Raw genomic sequence first — 19,505 nt, 5'->3', positions numbered from 1 at the left:
GCATATGTTATAGAAAGGATTTAGCCTGGACTGGTAATCCTGTTGTATGATATGTGGCTCGAGAGTGTGATTTTTTATTATGTGCCTTAATGGGTACCCCTGATTATGAATTGACAGATTCTGATTTGTACACTTCAAGTGTACTACTGAGTATCCATCAATATTTTAAATAAATTCAACGGGCAAAATACTAACATGGGAAGATATGAACATGAAATAAGTTATTACACGTATTTGTCTGAAATATTGAAAATGGTGGTACATGATACATGGAAATATGATATGATGATAAATGAATATGGAACTTAATTTATGAATACGTTCATATGTGACTATAAATTTGTACACTTTGAGTGTACTACATGAATAACTATTGATATATCAAATATATTAACGGATATGGATCAGACATAAAATGATCTGAACTTGAGATGATTTGAGTTGACATGAATTAATACAGGTGTATATACATGATATATATATATGAAAAACATGGAAATGTTGTACATGATATAGAGATATTATGATATAAATGATATATATTTATGAATAAAAGGAAAGAAAATGAAATGTATCATAACATGTATGTATGTGTTATAAGGATATATGACGTGAAAAGTATATGTGTATAGAAATTTGATTTCTGTTGAGTCATGCATGTTTTCTTGATATTCATGTGAATTACATAAATAATATACTTGATGAGGATATGTATTAGGGCTTGTGACCAAATGGATTAAATGAGCCTTACATGTTTATGTTGAATATGAATAAATGGTAAGTTAATTACCATGTTATACAGACTTACTAAGCATTATATGCTTACTCTATTTTATTTTCCCATGTCCTATAGTAATTCGGAAGCTCGTTGGGTTGGAAACTTGGCGGATATCACTCACACTATCCATTGGCCCATTTTGGTATATAAGATAAATCAATTAAGGTTATAATAGCATGTATAGGTTAACTCGGCCAATAATGGCATGTAAATATTTAATAATGACTATCCGTTGGAATGGCTAGTTATAGACATGTTTTGGTATATATGTATAAAATACTATATTACGGTATATGTTTGATGTGGTTGATTTATAAAAATCATAAAGGCATATTGATAATGGAATTTGACTAACATGTTTAAGCATGAAATTTTATTAAACATAAATGCAATTGGTATATTGGTAAGCATGATAATTAGATTAAAATGATGATAAAATGTCATTTAAGGTGCCTAAAGGCACATTGGTTGAATGATCATATGGCCTTGTGAATGTGATTAAGTTTTGGTGTAGATTGAAGTTAAATCTAGGTGAGAAATAAAGCTAGGAAATGGTTTTATTTTGTCCACACCGGTAGACACATGGGCGTGTGTCTTGACCGTGTGACACACGGCCTAGCACATGGGCGTGTGTTCTAGCCATGTGTCCCCTGCATCTTAAATTCGAGAAATAGAATGTTTAGAATTAAGCACACGGGCAGAGACACGGGCGTGTGTCTCAGCCGCGTAGGTGACACGGCCTAGAACACAGGCGTGTGTCTTGGCAGTGTGAAACCTGCACCTAATTTGTGAAAATTAAATTGACCACACGGCCTAGCACACGGGCGAGTGACTTGGCCGTATGATACAAGTCAGGGAGTTACATGGGGTAAGACACGGCTTGAAACATGGGCGTGCCATAAGGTCACACGGGTGTGCGCCATGACCACACGGGCGTGTGAGCTCTGCACCTAAGAAAAATTTTGAAATTTCACGAAAAATTTTCTAAGACCCTGATTAAGTCCCAATTCGATTCTAATGTCCATATCGGACCTCAAAGGCCCATTCACGGGACAATATGACTAGTATTGGACATCAATAGTAAATTATATGAAATATTTGTAAATATTTTGTAAACTTCGGTAATGCTTCGTAACCCTATTTTGGCGATGAATACGGGTTAGGGGTGTTACAAAATCAAATGTGAGTAACTTACAAAAAAAAAGTTAAAGCCTTAATGTGAAAAGGGTTAAATTATTTTTTTAGGTTTGAACTTGACAACTATTATCATTAGGATCTGAACCTTTTTTTTTCAAGTTAAGTTGTAAATTTGGTAATTGTTTTTATATTGGGGCTTGAACCTTTTTTTATCCAAATTAGGTTTTAAATATGATAATTGTTCCTCCACTGAGGCTTGAACTTTATTTGTCCAAGTCAGACCTTGATATTTCTATGAAAACTCTAAAGCTTCGGCCCCAATGTAGAAACAATTGTCAAGTTCAGTTCTCAATATGAAAACAATTGTCAAGTTTAAGGCCTAACTTGAACAAAAATAAATTTAGGTCTTAGTGCGAGAATATCAAGTTTAGACCACAAATAGTACATTAACCCTTTTTAAAAATTATAAGTAGCGATGGCAAAAGAATGAGACGACACGGATGTTGGTAAAAGATAGACTGTGTAATCCTACTGAATACCGAAGTCTAGCCAGTGCCTTACATATGTAGTTCTTACTCGTCCTGATATTACTTATGTTGTAAACCGTATTTGTCAATTCATGCACAGTCCTACTACTACACATATGATGGCATTGAAACGAATCTTGAGATATCTATGTGGTACACTTGATTATGGTATTGTTTTTCGGCCATCCACTCGCTTGTCACTTGTGGTACATTTTATGTAAGTACGTTTGAATTGGTATAGTGCTAAAGGATTTGAATTTCCAATTGAACAAGCCTGCACAGATTGAGAACCAAAGAGCCAACACCCATATTCTCTTCCAATTGTCCTCTAAAAAATAGGCAAGACCCCTTCCCCATCTTTTAATGGGGTTCTTCTCTTTTGTTGGAACCAATTTTTCACTCAATAGCCTGCTTAAAATGCGGCTGTCTATCACTAGGTTGATTGGCTGATTGACTGTGATTGACTGTGATTCCTTTGCTGTTACTTTAGCTTGATTTTTTTATGGATATATGTAAATGATAAATCATGATAATTATCATCTTACTGCACGACCATGAGCATGGAAAACTAGGAGATTGGCAATTTGTTTACATGTAATTGTGAATAACTTGCGAAATTGGTTTAGTTAGTTGTTTGAGTACCTTCATCAATTGTGATTGATTAAATTGTATTACAATAATTGTAAGTATGTTCTTTGACTTACAATTGAGGCTTTAATTGGATACTATCTCTTTTTTAAGCTTTATAGAATTTGGAAGTGACTTACAAGTGAGGTTTTAATTTGATTTCTGAATGCTTAGAAGTGTAAATTCTTTTGTATATTAGCACCCTTGTTAAATTTCTTGCGCCTGGTGTATCTGAGCACTGTTGTTCCAGTAAATTGATGTTCTATGTGAACTTTTGTAGGTATTGGACTGTTAGCTACGGATTTGCTCCAGACATAAATCGTTGGCAAGCTGAAGCTCTAGTTGCATTTCAAGAGGTATTTTATAGTTGCAATTCAAGAGGTATTTTATAGTTGTAATTCCAGTAAATTGGACAGTTTTTTTATGGTTTACTCCACAGTAATGTTTTTATAGTTATATTTTGCAAGTGGTGATGTAATAAGTTAATTTTTATTGGTATTGAAAATTTTGAATTTGGGATCGAATTTCTTAAGTTTAGGTAGTTCGAAAATTTTAATCGAGCAATTACGAGACCTGTACGAAATTATAGGATTTCTTGCACTAGTGTATATTCATATACAACGCATTAATTAAAAATATTTTTAAATAATTAAAATTAAAAATATTATTTTAATAATATTACATATATATCGACTTTTGAACCATTATAAATTAAACCTAATCCAATCATGAGTAAATAAAATAAAAATTGGATCATTAGATATAATCAAGTAAACAACTTGATTAAAAAACATATGGATAATATATTAAAATTGGATCATTAGATATAATCAAGTAAACAACTTGATTAAAAAACAAATATTCATTGTTATTATGATTGAAAGTGCTTGTAAAAATTGTTTAAAGAAAAACAAATATTCATTGTTATTATGATTGAAAGTGCTTCTAAAAATTCTTTAAAGAAATATGTAATTTGTTAATGTTAAATTCGTAACATTGTCAAAAAATACGATTAAGTTCCTTCATGTGCTATAATTTTATAATTTGATTTCTTTTCATTCATCATGTGCTATAATTTTATACAGTGTTGAGTTTTTGATTCATGATATTGAACTCAATTTTAATTTTATAAAGTGTTCACATTTTGATTCATGATATTAAACTTAATTTTAATTTGTTTTTTTTTCTTAAGATAATTATGTCAGGTGTTTCAGAATCAAATGTTCCTTCCCAATCATCTCGAGGAACCAAAAGGAAATAGGTTCCAGAAGAAGATGCAGCATTGGTTTCCTGCATGGTGGACTTGCACAATGTTGGAACATTTAACGCTGATACGGGGTTCAAAGCCGGTTACTTAAACGAGTTAGAAAAAATGTTAGAAAAGGCTTTACCCAATACAATGTTGAAGGCTAGACCTAATATCGAGTCAAGGATTAGGTTACTAAAAAGGGATTGGTCAATCGTGTATGACATGCTTAATGGCCAAAACAATAGCGGTTTTGGTTGGGACTACCATAGGCAGGTCGTTGTTGCTGAAGATGCGGTTTGGGACTCTTATTTAAAGGTAAGAATGAGTTCAACTCTTTATTATCTTATTTTTACCAACCTTATAACTAATATGATTTCCTCATTTTTATAGAGTCATAAAGAAGCCGGTCAGTTCAGACATCGTAGTTTCCCTTACTATGACCAACTTACTGCCATATACGCAAAAGATCGAGCAACTGGGAAAGACGCTCAAACAGCCGCTAACGTTCTTGAAGAAATAAATGCTGAGGATGTACCTACTGCAGATATTAATGAAGAAAGAAATGAATACTATGACTGCGATGCTAATGTCTGTTTGGATGACATGGATGTTTCTGCTACGGAGCCGCAACCAAATAGAAACCAAGGGGGTTCCTCCTCTTCAAAGAGGAAAAAAAGAATTCTGACGCAAGTGGTCATTTTTATTCTTCAGTTAATGATGCTGTCACTTTATTGGCTAAAAACATGCGGGCCATTGGCGAACAAATCAGTAGGAGTATTGCCTCCGATGTGGTAGTTCAACAAAGGTCAGAAGAATTCCAGACCATCCAAGAAAAAAGCTACAAATTTATATCCAACCTTATGTGAAATAGAATGTTTAACTGTGGATGAGCAGTTTCGAGCATTGAGTAAAATTCCAGATCATCTAACTCAAATGCTCGTTTTCTTTAGTTTACCTTCTAATGTACAGTTGGAATGGGTCAGAAGATTTCTTACTGACCATTAAAAATTATGGTTTTGTTGATGACATTTTCGTAACTTTTTCTGTTTGTAATATTTGGGATGGTATGTCATTACAATGTTCTAACTTTTTGGTGTGGCAAAACTGTATAACATATGGATTGTGACATAGAATTTCATGAATTTCATTTAACCTTTTGTTAATATATGAAAATTATGTTTATGCAAAATATAATTCTAAAGTTATTTATTACTGCTAATATTTTTTATTGTAGAATAATTAAATTATTTGTTCCACAAATGATATTTTAGCACATTAAATATGTATTACAGTTTAAAAATAATAAAGTGGATTATAAATTATATTTAATAATAATTATTTAAATTATATTTTATAGTATTATATATTATGATTTTAGTAAATTCATATAAGAATAAGAATTTTATTAAATTATATTTAATAAGAATTATTTTAAATTATATTTTATAGTATTATATATTATGATATTTATTAAATTATATTTAATAACAATTATGTTAAAATATGATTAAATTATTTATTATTTATATTAATAATCTTATTAAAATTTAATAACAATAACAATAATCATCTACCTAAAAAAAATTCTGCTAAGGGTATTCTAGTCATTTTAGCTTTTTTCCTTATGCTATTACACCTCTATTCCATTCAATCAAACACAAGAATACCATTACGCCTCTATTCCAATCCATTCAACCAAACAAAAGAATTACCTATTACGCCTCTATTCCATTACAACGAACCAAACGTGGCCTTATTTTAATACATTTATTGAAATTTTGTGTGATTTTTTTTGGTGAATACATCAAGACACTAGGAATCCCCTAGGTGGATCCCTAAGGATTTCCAAACCTTCTTCTCTATCAAAGGCCATTTTAGCTATACAATCAACATCCTTATTATTTTCTCTGGGAACATATTGTAAAAATCAATTTCCAACCTCCTTCAACATTTTTCGTATTCGCCTGATCAATGCACAATTCGAGAATGACATGAAACAATCATTAATAGCCTTGTTTTGCTTCTATACTATGAGTCTGAATCAAAACATTCTCAAAGTTCCTACTCAACATAATATTTAAACCATCCAGAATTCTCCATAGTTCAGCATAAAAAACTAAACACTTACCCAAACATCTATTATAACCAGAAATCCATTTACCTTTCCAATCTTGCAAGACACCTCTTGAAGTAGCTTTATCCAAATCTATTTTAACTGCACCACCAGTAGGGTTTAACACTAATGTACACTTAAATTCCATAATTATTTTTTGACTCGATCAAAGTCTCATTTGTTATTTATATTATTTTTTATAAATATATTTGCTACATAAATTTATTTTTCACCCAAATATTTTATAATCTTATATATTTTATAAGTTTTTAAAATTTAGTCAAATTAAAAATAAAATTAAGCAAAGTTAACGTGGTGTATCATCTAAGAAGGGTAATATGAAAAAGAAATGAAAGTAATGTGGTAGAGACCAAGACTCAAACCCATTGGTTTGAAAGGTGAAATGACTTTTCTCCTTCATTTTTAGCCATTGGTTAGCAAATTACACGTTTCTTCCACTTGAATGACTTTTTCATTTGTAGTCATTGGTTAGCAACTTACACGTTTCTTCCCCTCGGTTTTAACTTTTTTCCTTCTAAAACCAGAATATTTTTAAAGCTCCAATATTTTACCCCACGCTTTTTAATATACATTTTCATAAGTTTTTAAATAAAAAAATTTGTATAATCCCACATTTCTATAAGTTTTCAAAACTTTTAATAAATATAAATAATTCTAACCAGATAAATTTTAGTATACTAAAAACTATTGCCAAAAAAGACCCTCCTCCACCACCATCAAGTGTCAGGGAAATTGATTACCACTCTCCAAAGGTCAATCAACACCAAAATTCCACCTTAACATTCCAAATCTTTGCCAAATTAAGCCTTGATTTTCTTACATCTACAACCAAAATTTCAAACTCTCCCTCTCCTATCTCCATTTTCAGTCGTGAAATCAGCCTAACATTTAAGGATGTTAAACTATCATCTCATTGTGTAGATTTATCAAAAGTGACCCAAAATTTAGATGAGAAGTTAACAAGTCTCTCATTCTTGAAGAGAAGAGAAAACTCATTGTTTATTTTACTTTTGTTATTGAGCATCAACTTATAAAAAAAGGACCTTTGGTTTCTTTCTTTATTATAATCAAAACTCATTCTTTCCTTCTTTATTAGAGTCTAGATTTGATAAGATGAAAAAGGAGTGAGTTGTAAAAGACATTTTCCAGATTCCAATTACGAAATCTAGAAGTTTTGATTTTTCTAATAAAAGATTTTTAAGTCGTGGGATTGAAGATTAGAAATTTGGATACATTATTCCTTAATTTTGTTTCCTAGGCAGACAAATTTATTATTTATATCAAATTTTCATAAATATATACTTCCCTTTGCCACCTAAGTTTATTCAAATTTAAATATTTAAAATAAAATTAAGTTGACGTGGTGTATGATGTAGGAATAGTCATATGAAAATGAAAAGAAACAAGTAACGTGGCACCTACACTCCATTGGTTTTAAAGGCCCTGAAATGGTCACTAAATTATTCTTCGTCTTCTATTTTGGTCATTGTTTATTTAATTATTAAACTATTCGAAATCAAATTCTTTTGGTTATTAAAATTTGATCAAAGTGCCGAGGTGAATTTTTTTTAGTGGCCTAATAATAATGTTAGCCTTCTAATATTTACATATTCTATCAATTTGATCCTAAATTTATCGTTTTAACCATGTAATGTATATTTCGAAAATGAGGAAACTTATGACAATCACCTATATACATATACGTACATACATGTATCTTTTATATTTATCATTTCCAAAATATGTATATATACACATATATTTTAAAATGCATACCTACTCGTACATACACACTTTTTATAATGTACATACTTATATTTTATATATTTTTGTATTTTATAACCTATTTATATATATATGTAAATACTTATATTTTTATATTTTATAATTCATATGTGTATATCTTTTATTTATTTTCTTCATTTATTTATTTATTTACATGTCCGTTATTATTATTTGTTATGCTTTATATTTGTTTATTATTGTACATACGTGATTGATTTTATTTATATATATGTGACTTCTTATTTACTTATATTTTGTTTTCCTCGTGATTATTTTGCTTACATCATCATCATTTCATTACACCCATTTTTTAGATTTCAAAAAAGAAATTTTAAAAATATAAGTAATATTCGGTATTTTGGATCTTCGAGAGAATCGAGCCCTAACGTATTGGGTTCCGATTTTCTTCGTTGAATTTAAATAATCGAGATTACTCTTTTAAAAAAGATAAAAAGCTCGTTATCGAGAATTTAATACGTTGTGTCCTAACGCATTGGATGTAACACGTTGTTTTCTCGAGACGAGGATTTTTCGAAATAAATGCAATATTCAAAGTTTAATATTTTGAGAAATTGTGCCCTAACGTATTGGGTTGCGATTTCTTCATTTGATTTAAACAATTGAATATTCTTTTAAACTTTATTACACGAATCTTTTCAAACTCAAGTTTTAAACGATATCGGGAATTAAAAAAGGATCGTGTACTAACTTACTGGTCGTGATCCCTTTTCTAATCCAAGATAGTTAAATATCTTTTAAATAAGCATTTTTCATTCGCGTATCGGGAATTCGAGACATTGTGTCCTAACTTACTAGATATGATTTTCTTTCTCGAATAACGTGAAATATACCCCTTTTTCCTGAAAAGTTTCAACGTTTTAATACAAGGATCGTATTTTTAAAATTCTTCAAAGTTCTCAATTTTCGACATTAAGACATTAAGTAATCAACTAGGTACCAATTTTGGGCGTATCAAGGGTGCTAATCCTTCCTCGTGCGTAACTGACTCCCGGACTCGTTTTTCTGAATTTCGTGGACCAAACTTGTTGTTTTAATAAAATCAAACCATTTATTAAAAATAACCACTTTTCGAGGTGATCCAATCACACCTCATAAAAAAGGATTGGTGGCGACTCCCGTTTCATTTTTCAAAACCAAAGTCCGTTTTTGTCAAAAAAAATGGTGTCAACAAATGCATTTGGGTTAAACGAGATGAAGAAATGTTCAAATTTTTTTTGCTCAAATAGAGACCCACAATTGTGGAAAACTGAGTCAATACTCAAAAAGTATAATCACAATAAGTGTTAAACTCCTTACCCCCAAATCACTCACAAATAGTAATGACAAATTTGAAATGGCTAGTCTTTCACTCACAAAAATTTCTCCCAATTTCGTTGACAGTTCAATTATAAATCTCATACAATGGCTAGTCTTTCATTTCTATTATTTTCATTTTTGCAGTGATGAAAGGTTTTAATTGGGTTTTGCTCGACCCTACTAAAAAACATGTCGGTGTTATTAAAATTGATATATTTACCTTATTATAAAAGATTAATTATAAAAAAAGTCAGTTAATGCTAAAGTCACATATAACTCCAAAGACCCCTCAAAAAAGATATATTTGCCTTCTTTTGAAATATCTTCACTGCAAACCATTGTTGTAACCCAATCATCTCTCTAAAAATTAAAAGTTAAATGTGGAATTGAATTAAATGTGATACAGAAATGTTGAAGTTATTATCCCTGAATCACCCGCAAATAACCATAAAGACCCATTTATCTTAATATTGAGAGGTTTGTTTCATCCAAAAAGATGTGGTGCTCTTGAATGCAATTGATTGTGATTGAAAATTAAAGTGAAGTTGATGGAAAATAAGTTAAAAAATTCTACTTCTCCAAAATTTAATGTGAAACAGCAAATTCAATGTCGACGTATTTTTTATCGTTTTTGAAACAATGATATAAAAAAATCCTAAATGCATTTGGATTAAGCGAGATGAAGAAATGTTGAAATTGTGTTGCTCAAATAGAGACCCACAATTGTGGAAAACTAACTCAATACTCAAAAAGTATAATCACAATTCTACAATACATGCATGTCTTAAAATTTACATCAATATGTTAAATTAAGAATATTAAATAAATAAATTATTTATCATATTGTTATTATTAATCTTGAGTTGGTGTCAAGTTAATTTTTGACACCAACTCAACCAACAATAAAAATATTTTATCATACACACGATGTGGGTGAACAAATATATTTTATATAAAAAAATACGTAAAAGATCTCAATAGTCTCTCTCAATTTCCAAATTGAGGAAATTGGTCACCCTAAAAAAATTAGAGCAATTTAGTCCCTATTAATTTTGGAAGTGAGAAACTAAGAATAATTAATCAAGGCATTAATTTTCCATAAAATTTACATGGTTTTTGTTGGTATATTAATAAAATTAGCCTTCAAAATTTGCACACTTTGCAATTTGGTCTTAATTTAACAAAATTTTTGTGCAACGTTTGTGTAAATATGTAAATGTTGAGGTTGAATTTCTTGAATTTTTTTTAAAAAATTAAGGCCAAAATGACAAAATATATAAATATTGAAGGCTAAATTTATAACTATACCAATCAAAATTATGTACAATTGATGGAAGAATTTAACTCCATAATTAATTGTCCTTAGTTACTCACTTTCAAAATTGATAGGGATTAAATTGTTCCAATTTTTTGAGAGGGATTAATTTGCGCAATTGTGAAATTAAGAGGGATTGGAGAGGTCTTTTTACCAAAACTACATCGACAAATGATTATTAGTGGAGTGGTAAGCGTTTTCTATACGAATTTTTTAGTCTTGTGTTTGATTCTCAAATAATATTTTTCAATTGTTTTACTTGAAGATTATATAAAAGTATGAAAAGGTGAAAATACACTTATAATAATATTAATTTCCCTTTAAAATAATAATATTTTACTAATTTTAAGCCCCTGACTGAGTTGGTATCCCAAGCCAACTAATCAACTCTATTTAGAATAAGTTATATCATTCAAGGATACTTTAATGTTCTTAATGACAAACAATTGGCGAGGGTAATAAATATAACTTTATTGATGTAATAGGATAAAATTTTGTTTTATGCACAATTTAATCTTTTTTTTTTCATTTTGATATCGTACATATTTCATGTGTTATTATTAACTAGTTTCAAACCATAAATTTCATTCTTTATTATATGTTATTTTTAAACACATCTTTGCATTTCTAAATTTGTGGTTTGCATACACATAAGTGTGTAATAGGATTTGTAGTCAATATTTAAGAGTTTTGTTGAGTTGGTGTTACCCTCAATCAGGTTACCAACTCAGTAATGTATTTACCAAAAGCCCCTCATTTTTAAGCTATTACTATATTTAAGTGTTTTAAAGAGTTAGGGCCACGTTCAACTACGTCATCAACTCAATTATGAAATTATAAAATTTATAATTAATATTATTACTATGTCACTTTTGTCTTTTCATATACTTGTATAACATCTTTAATTAAAAGAATTATAAATTATAAATTATAAATCTAAAGATTGAACACGTATTTACTAGTATTAAAATATAAGTACTTTACCACCCAACCTATACCCAATTTAAAGGTAAATATTTTTAACATAAAATGGGTGTGTGACAAAATCTGGTTATATATATATGTTTTTCATATACTATAATATATATTTTCAAATAAAAAATATAAACTACAGATGTAATTATAAGACACATTGTACTCATAAATAAAAAATATAAATTCGAAGCTTAAAAACAATATTGCCACAAACGAAGGATGCTATAAAAGTAAATATATATTTATTATAATTTGATTACATCAATTGGTTGAATTATGTATTTCATTACTAAATAATCAATTCGCTTAAGCTATTATAACTAGTTTTAAAATTGATTTTAGCAGGGGCGTATAGCTAGGGGCATGGGCTTCACCGAGCCAACTCAATCTATGTCATCTGTTTCTATTGAGTTTTGCTCGACCCTACCCCAAAGACCTGTCAATGTTGTTAAAATTGAAATATTTATCTTGTTGGGGAAGACCACCGGTAGAAAAGTAAGTTAATGCTAAAGTGATATGTAACTCCAAAAACCAAATTTAATGTCTATTTTGTTCATTTGAGTTTTCAACACACAAAAAGCAAGATCCTAGAAGGAGCGTAAGAGAAGTGGTGGAGAGAACTCGTCAAAGCTAACAATCTCTAAAAAGATCTTTCTCAACAATTTTTTTAATTTCTTAATTGATGAAAACAAATTTAGGTATTTCCCAATTTGTAAAAACATGATTTTTTTTTCATTTTTGTATTTTAGGTTTTTCTTAGCTTTTTTAAAATATTATTTTGGAATTTTTGTAATCATCTTATAATTTCTTAAAAATAATATATTTATAAAACTTTCTAAACCATAAATACCAATGAAGGATAATGTAATAAAATTAAGAGTAAATGTGTATTTAAGCCAAAGAAAATAAAAGAATAATAATGTAATTCATCTAAAAACAATTACAAGGACTAGACTAACAATTTGACCTAAAACTTTGTTTGAAATGATGTCATTAATGTGTTACATCATCTTTTTTAAAGAGATAAAGATTAAATGAATATGAGATACCATCAAACTTGTATCTCTTTTCAATAATTTAACATTATTTCAATGTTTTCATCTTGAAAAAGATCAAATTCAAAATGATATGTCAAATTTTTTAAATGAAAACGTTGAAATGGCATTAGATGAATAAAAAAATATACAAATTTTATGGTATCCCTATGTCATTTAATCCTTTCTTGCGTAGGGCTATAACTTTAAGGTGAGTTATTACAAAGTAACAAATGAATAATATTGGTGACCATATATTTACTTCAAAAGATTGGTGACCAAAACTATAATTTTAAGCAAACATAAGTGACAGAATTTGTGATTTTCCATTTTTTTTCATTTTCAAAAGATTTTGGTTTTACATCTTAGGCATAATGACAAATTTAACTCTAACATTTTTTTCATTTTACCTCAATTTTTTTATTGCTATAGCCCTCAATAGTAACAAATAAAAAATTAATTTAGCCTTTATGAAAAAAGTGCACCAATTGAGTACTCAATGATTCTAAAAAAATCAATTGACCTCTTCATTGATTCTAAATAAATTCGAAGCTTAAAAAAATATTGCCACTAACTCTAAAAAGGAGATGAAGGAGACCATTGTCGTAACCATTTTTTGTAAAACGGTGTCGACGTGGATTTTGAAAACAAAAACGAATACGGGAGTCGCCACCAATCTTTTTTTTATGAGGTGTGATCGGGTTACCTCGAAAAATAGTTGTTTTTAATAAACAGTCTGGATTTATTAAAACAATGCTTTTGGTTTGCGAAATTCAGAAAAACAGGCTTGGGAGTCTGTTACGTACGAAGAAGGATTAGCACCATCGTAACACTCAAAATTGGTACCTAGTTGATTAATTAGTGTCTTAGTGTCGAAAATTGAAAACCTTGAAGAGTTTGAAAATACGATCCTTCGTTAAAATATCGCTTAATTAAAAAAATTTAGAAATGAGCGTATTTCACGTTAATCGAGAAAAAGAATTATATCCCGTAAGTTAGGATACAATATCTTAAACCCATAAAATGAGAATAAACACCAAAAGTTTTATTACTTTTAAAGATATTTGATTATCTCGATTTTAGAAAAATAATCATATTTCGTAAGTTAGAACAAGATCTTTTCTTAATTCTCGAGATTATTAAAAATTTTGCTTTAAAACGTTCGTTTATTTGAATTTATCGAGAAAATCGAAACCCCATCAGTTAGGGTACGATATTTGGAGCCTTAGAGAATAAGCTTGCCTTTAATTCATTGGAATTTCGTATTGTGAAATTTAAAAGGACATTTTACCATTTATGTTTAACGAGAAAATCAAAACCCCGTAAGTTAGGGTACGATTTCCCGAATCACCAAAATGTGAAATGTTACCTTATAACAAGATTTCTTTCATTTTTTTGAAAGTTTAAAAGGGTACTTTGCTATTTAGGTTTAACGAGAAAATTGAAATCCTGTAAGTTAGGATACGATTTTCTCGAATTGCCAAAACGTAAAATATGGCCTTATGCTGAAATTTTCATTTTTTGCTTGTTTGCATAAAAATTAATATAACGTTTAAAACGATGTAGGGTACATTGATGGATGGAAACAATGTGAACATACGAATAAACGATTCATAACACGCATGATGACAAAAATCGCACAATGTACATTACTTTAATGCTAACTAATAATCAAAAGCAAATGAAATAAAATAACATAACAACAATTTAAAGTAAATAATAAAGATTTAAAATGAATAATATGAAATGCTCAAAATTAACAATATAAAATTTAACATAAATAAAACATATGATAGTTGGAAATAAACATGTTTAAGCAATTCAAAATAAGCATTACATAAAATAGTTTAAAAGAAATTATATGTAAAAAAAAATCTAAAATAAATAACATGTGAAACCAACTTAGAATAGGTAATCAAACAATTTAATATAAATAATAAAAATAAAATAAAGTGCAGGCTGTTAATGAAGAATAATAGGTGTAAAAATTGAAATGAAATAATAAATAACAAATTAAGAGATTAAAATGAAACAGGTTAAGGACCAAATTGGAATTAAAATAAAATCATTGGGAAAAATTTGAAATAAAAAAGAGCAATTTGGGGTTGATCGAAACACGTGCAAAGACATAGGGGGCCAAATGGGAAATTAATCCCCAACCCTTAAAGCGCGTCATTTCGCATGGGACCAAATTGAAACAGGTATAAAATTTACGTGGTCAAAATATAAAAACAGTAGCGATCAGATTGCACTGTACTGCAAAAATGGAGGGGCTGAACATGCAATTAGCCCCTCCCAACAAAACACACGGATCTTCAGCGCTTATTGGGTCGGGTCGTGGGTCTTATACAAATCGGCGTCGTTTTGGCTGTTGTTGTTTAAACCCAAAACAGTGTCGTGTTGAATCCCATATAAATAACAACAATAAAAGCAGAAAACCATATCAGCTTCATTCTTCAACAAAAAATCTGAGGGGTCTCTCAGATTCTCTCAACCCGCTCTTTGGCCGGCCATAATCGTCGCCACAGTGCCGCCGTGGGCGATGGCATGTGACTCAAAGGTTATTTTTTACCTCGTTTAAAAAAGGGCCATTTGAAGATCGAGCCTTCTTGGCCCAAAGGTCGAAGGAAAAGAGACCCTTGTGCCCTCCCTTGGTCTGATTTTGGCTGCCACAAAGGGGCTCCGGCGATGAGACTTGCAGGGCGTTTCCAGGTAAGTCCCTCATTTCTCTTTTTTTTATCTTCTTTTATTAATAGTTTTTTTAACAAAACGAATTTGTAAAAAAATTATAAATAAAATAAATAAATGAATCGAAAAAAACGAAGAAAACAACATCCTTTTTGTTCTCTTTTCGATTTCTAATGTCCGTAAAAAAAATTACAACGAGAATATTTCAGCTTTTATAGCCGAGTTACAATCTTTTAATTTCTATTTTTGTTTTTTTTATAGTTGTTTCTTCTGCTGTTTGCATTGATTTCTTTCTGTAGGTGTTAGGTGCACGTGGGGTGTAGATGTGGCTGGTGTTCGGCGGCCAGGAGCAGGCCTAGGGGCAGCGGCTAAGAGTAGACCTAGGTGCGGTGCACCTAGTGTTTCTTTTGGCTAAAAAGTTTTTAGTTTTGGGCTAGGGTTTAGTTTGGGCTGAGGGTTAATTTTGCATTTGGGCCTGGCATAATTGGGTTTAATTTTGTTTATTAGTTTTTTGGGTCTTTTATTTGTAGCGGCCGGGCAAAAATAGGCTATTACAGCTGCCCCTCTTTGCTCGTTGTCGTGTAACGAGAACAGAGCAAAGACATCAAAAGGGACCAATTTTGCCCGGTGTCACTGAATCTTGACTTCTTGGTGCTCATCTTCTTCAAGTAGCCTCATTCCAATCCACTGTGTCTTGTTGCTTCGATTCACTCTACTAAAACTTCGGAGCGATACGACTTGTAGCTTCAATCTACTTTTATTTGTAGCTTCGATTCATTTTTTGGGTCTTTTATTTGTAGCGGGCCGGGCAAAAATGGGCAATTACAACCATAAAAGTAAATATATATTTATTATAATTTGATTACATCAATTGGTTGAATTAAGTATTTCACTATTCAATAATCAATTCGCTTAAACTATTATAATTAATTTTAAAATTGATTTTACCAGGGGCATATAGCTAAGGACATGGGCTTGACCGAGCCAACTCAACCTATATCATCTGTTTCTAGTGAGTTTTGCTCGACCCTAAGAAATCAATTAGGAATCTTCAATTTTAATGAAAATCTACTTCAGAGTCGGCTTCAATGGTGTCTTTGGAGTTGTTTTCTTGAATATTCTAAGAAGGCTCTCTCCTATCTTCTTATTTTTGTCATATATACGTCTTAGAATGCCCGAAAAACCTAAAATTCATATTTTTTCGTAGTTTAGAGTGCAAACCTACGAAATTGACATGGCTTGCCACAACTGTGTGGGTCACACGGTCGTGTGGAATAGGTCCGCCCGTGTGGGTCCTATAGTTTGCCACTATTTTTCAATTTGCACTCATTTTTTGCTCCTTTTCCTCCCAAATGTTCTGTTAAGCATAATGATGGCAATTTGTAACCCAAACATCTCTCTAAAATTTAAAATTTGAATTAAATGTGATCCAAAAATTTTTAAGTTATTATCCCCAAATCACCCGCAAATAATGATGGCAATTATGGAAAAGGCCCTCAATAAATGAAGTATAATGCTAAAGACCCGTTTATCTTAAAATTAAAAGTTTTTTTTCGTCCCAAAAGATGTGGTGCTATTGAATGCAATAGATTGTGATTGAAAATTCAAGTGAAGTTGATGGAAAATAGGTTAGAAAATTCTACTTGTCCAAAAATTGAATGTGAAACAACAAATTCAATGATATAAGAAATGCATAAATACATTTGGATCAAACGAGATGAAGAAATGTTGAAATTGTTTTGCTCAAATAGAGACCCACAATTGTGGAAAACTGAGTCAGTACTCAAATAGTGTAATGCCCCAAAAATCCAAGTATTTATTTTTGCATGTTTTTAACACAATTACTTGTTTGCTTCAGTGGTTAAGTGATTTGGGTGTGTTTGGGAGTGATTGAGAAGTCTTGGGTTCAAACCTGGGCTTGTGCAAAAAATTTTGCTTTTAAGGAAGAAAACTCTTGCCTATAGTTAGTAGGCTTTTAAATTATTGTGGGTAAAGCATGCCATAAAAAAGCCTGCTGGTCTAGGGGTAAGTGGCGTGTTACCTATGCCAGTGGTCTAAGGTCTGAATCTTGCTGGAGGCAAGGGAGTGTTTATTTTGTTGCTATGCTGTGAGGATGTTCGAGTTTGACTAAAACACTGAAGTGGTTGAGAAGAATTCAAATTGAGTGGTTGAGGCGAGGTGTGATCAAGTGGAGAGATTTGACGAGAGATTTTAGGAGAAAATCAAGGGAAGTGAGGGGAGAGGGAGTTTTGTGTCGAAATGGGTCTCTGAGGCACTCAAGAATTCGACTAGAGGGGTGCTTCTCATTTCGATTCTATTTTTTTCCCTCTGTCGAAACCTCTTATCCCCTTTTTGCATTTTTTTCCTCTACCAAAACCTCTTCTCCCCTAAACCGTTTCTCTTCTTCCTCTCTCTCAGGTTTTGTGTTGTCGATTCCTAATTCTGATCACTGTCGAAACCATTCCTCTCCTTGCCTCTTCTTTATCTCTTTTCCCAAATATTTCTTGCAATTGTTGTTGTTTCTTCCTTGCTGATTCTCTTTTCTTTTTATCGTCATTGTGCCAATTCTGTTCTTACTGCTTCCTGTCGATCAATGTTCCTGTGTTCCCTCTCACTGAACTTCCCAAGAATATTACTCTTCTGAAAAAGCCGACTGCTTTTCCCATCTCTACTGTTTTGATTATCATTCTTTATTTGCCAATAAGTCTTACACTTCGTAGTGGGTACTCTTCTCACGTTACTGGTAAGTGAAGATAGTAATTTGTTATTTTTTTTGCTGATCGATTGAGTGCTTACCCATTTTCAGTTTGTGCCTAGGAACTTTTCGAAGAGTTGAAGGTTTGTAATCAACAGTTGGGTAGGCGAAACTCCCCTCTTTACTCGGTCGAAGGTAATGTGGTGTGAGTTCAACAATTGGGATCTTGAATGTATTCGATTAAGTATATGTTCAAATGATTAATGGGGAATTGTTGGTCAATTGTAGCTTTCAAAGGTGGGGGCGGTTTTCTCAACAAATAGAAATCAGGTGTGTAAACACTGCCCAAATCGTAAACTGGCAAAAGCCAGAAAATATGACAAATGACGATACACGAGCATGTGCTTGCTCGTGTGGTAATTCGGACGCATAAAACATGGGCGTTAGACTGTTGAGGCCACCATGAGCGATTCGTTTCCATTTTTTTTCATTTTCAAAAAATTTTGGTTTTACATTTTAGGCATAATGACAAATTTAGCTCTAACATTTTTTTTTTCATTTTACTTCAATTTTTTTTATTGCTATAGCCCTCAACAGTAACGAAGTAAAAAAAATAATTTAGCCTTTATGAAAAAAGTGCACTAATTGAGTACTCAATTATTCCAAAAAAACAAATATTGACCTCTTCATTTAACAAAAAACTGTGAGTTGAACGATTTAACCGTTGATTTGACTAATGTTACGAACAAAAATACTATAAGTTATCACATTATAGTACGATAATGTGGATAGTACGATAATGTGGCATGCCACATAAAAATAAAAAAATATTTTTTAACAAAAAAATTAAAAAACATTTTTAAATTTACTTGCAACAACCTTGAGTAACATCATCCACAAAAGCTTGAAGGTTCATATCCATAGAACCACCTTTCATGGTGGCTTCCCTCACTAACTCTTTCCATTTCTCAACATTTTTCTTCACTTCCATCCCTTTTCTCTTCATCCCCCATCACCTAATCCAAGCACCTAACAATCTCATCACGTTAATTTATTGAAAGAATATTTTATAAATTAACTTATTATTAATGTAAGCACTAAATTTTTTCTAGTTCAAGTTTCGTTTTTAAATTTTTTTTCCAAATTACGGGTTTGGGCTTGCTCCATTGGGCCCAATCATTGGGCTCATTGGGATTGGATAATTGGGCTTGTTTGGACTTTAGCTTATTAGTGTTTTATTTTTG

This window comes from Gossypium hirsutum, chromosome A04 (genome assembly GCF_007990345.1).
Source record: "Gossypium hirsutum isolate 1008001.06 chromosome A04, Gossypium_hirsutum_v2.1, whole genome shotgun sequence".
Lineage (NCBI taxonomy): Eukaryota > Viridiplantae > Streptophyta > Magnoliopsida > Malvales > Malvaceae > Gossypium > Gossypium hirsutum.
Note: the sequence above shows the minus strand (reverse complement) of the source record.